Raw genomic sequence first — 2548 nt, 5'->3', positions numbered from 1 at the left:
AAAAAAAAAAAAAAAGAAACAAGAAAAGATGCACTTTTTTAAAAAGTCAGATGCACTTTTTTCTGTTGAAAAGTAGTAATTAAGCTAAAACTTCTCCCACCAATTTTTATTCTTTATTATTTTGCATAGATTCTTTGTACAAAAATCTCAAAGTACTTAACTAGGTCACTGATAAACTAAACCAAATACATTTTATTTTAAAACTTCAAGTTACAGGGTCTCAACAAAGGTCACAGAACTTTATTCAACTACAACTGGAAACACAAATGATAAAATAACCATTAACATCATTAATATGGGAGAAAATCTACCATGAAGTCTATACAGAAAATAACAAGGGTCAGATTTTCTTGATATCACCTTCAATTATTCATGATAGTTTTCCTTAACATTACTATGTCAGACTTTTGAACTCTACTCCCAGAACTTCTCAAATCAGTCTATCTAGTGAGTTGCTGGTTTTGTTTTGCTATTGTTGTTTTGAGACAGGGTATCACTCTGTAGCCCAGACTGACCTCAAACTCATGGTGATCCTCCTAAGTGTCCTGAATACTGCAACTACAGGCATGTACCACCATACCTGGCTATCTAATGCTCCAAAGTAATTTCTCTTTATCTGTGGTTTTTGTTTTCCTTGGTTTCAGATACTCACAGCAAATACGGTCCAAAAATTTAAATGGAAAATTTCACAATAAACAATTCATAAATGTTAAATTTCAAACAACCGGGGCTGGGGATTTAGCTCAGAGGCACAGCGCCTGCCTGGCAAGCGCAAAGTTGTGAGTTCCATTCCCGGTACCGGAAAAAAACAAAAAACAAAACAAAACAAAAAATTTCAAACAATTCTAAGCAGCATGATGAAATTACATGCCACTCTATCCTACTGTGGATGTGATCCATTCCTTTCTCCACCATATCCACACTGTATTTTCCATCTACCTCTTAGCCCTTTGGTAGCTTCCTTGGTTATAAAATCTACTATCACAGTAGCAGTGTCTGTGTTGAACTAACTCGTTTTACTAGCAGCCCCAAAGCACAAGAATAATGATGCTAGTAGCAATTCAGATATGCAAAGAAAAGCTATAAAGTGTTTCATTTAAATGAAACGGTTTTTATAGGCAAAACAGTTTCTTTACCCGTATCATCACCGCCCCAAAGAAGGAAAACCAGTTGCTCTAACAGTTCTAGCAACTGCTAAAAAACAGGAAGCAAAGAGTAACTGAAACCGTAAGATAAGCATGGTCAGCAATCTGTAATGAATATTATTTCCCTTGAAGAAGGGTGCCAATGAAATAATGATGGGCACGTATAGTAAGACCACTACTTAAAAACTAGACACAAATTGGGCATGGTGGTGCACACCTGTAACCCCAGCACGTGGGGGGCTGAAGCAGGAGAATTGCTGCAAGTTCAAGGCAGCCCAGGGGCTGGGGATTTAGCTCAGCGGCAAAAGCGCCTGCCTGGCAAGCACAAGGTCGTGAGTTCGGTTCCCGGTACCAGAGAAAAACCAAAAATAAATAAATAAATAAATAAATAAAAAGAACAAGGCAGCCTGGGCTACAAAATGAGCTCAAGGGCAGCCTGAACTGTAGCAAGACCCTGCCTCAAAAAGACCAAAAAAAAAAAAAAAACCCTAGACTCAAGGAAAATAATACTTGATTTGATAGCTAAAACAAAGAAAATCCCGTCTTTATTTATAAAGTGTTAGGACACCTCTTAAAAATTATGATACCTAAGCTGGGCATGGTGGCACATGCCTGTAATCCCAGGACTCAGGAGGCTGAGGCAGAAGGATCCGTTCGTTCTAAGTTTGAGACCAGCCTGGGCTACAAACTGAGCTCAAGGCCAGCTTGAACTGCATAGCGAGACCCTGTCTCAACATGACAAACACACATACACACACACACACAATGATATATTACAATAATATTCAAGTCCAAATGATAAAAGTACATGAATAGCAGCCAGGCTTACTTTCATGACAATTCTGTACTAAAACAATGTCATGCGGCCAGAATTTCACTTTGCCAAAGATTCTTTTTCATTTGGTTTGTTGTTTTGGGGATTTTGTTGTTGCTGTTGTTGTTGTACACATTTGTGGCAAAGGTTGTGCCATTTTAAATGTCTGTTTCAGGTCATGTCAGTCATTGTCTTGGGAAAAAAGGGAGAACTTCAACAACACACAGTATAGACCTCTCAGAAAAGTAACACACAGCAGTTTGAATCAAACATTTACTTTTCAGTGGAGTAAGTATGTAAGCACAGATAACAGGGTCACAATTATAGTAAGTAAATACAAACACTCATTATTTACTACCTCACTGAATTTTTAAACTTTACACTTGAAACTCCCAAGTTTTACAACTGTCCTTTCTCATAATTTTTAGCATTTCTCTACAGTACACAATGTTCACCTTCTTTGCGTGGAGTTGATATATGGACAAACACATCTTCATTCCTTTTTGAATTCCCACTCCCTCAATCTCTTGATCCTCTTCCCCTCTAAGAAAGCTCTATCTCCCAACTTACTATCTGTATTTATTTTGCT

Source organism: Chinchilla lanigera, unplaced genomic scaffold, assembly GCF_000276665.1.
Source record: "Chinchilla lanigera isolate Chin_1 unplaced genomic scaffold, ChiLan1.0 scaffold00084, whole genome shotgun sequence".
NCBI lineage: Eukaryota > Metazoa > Chordata > Mammalia > Rodentia > Chinchillidae > Chinchilla > Chinchilla lanigera.
Note: the sequence above shows the minus strand (reverse complement) of the source record.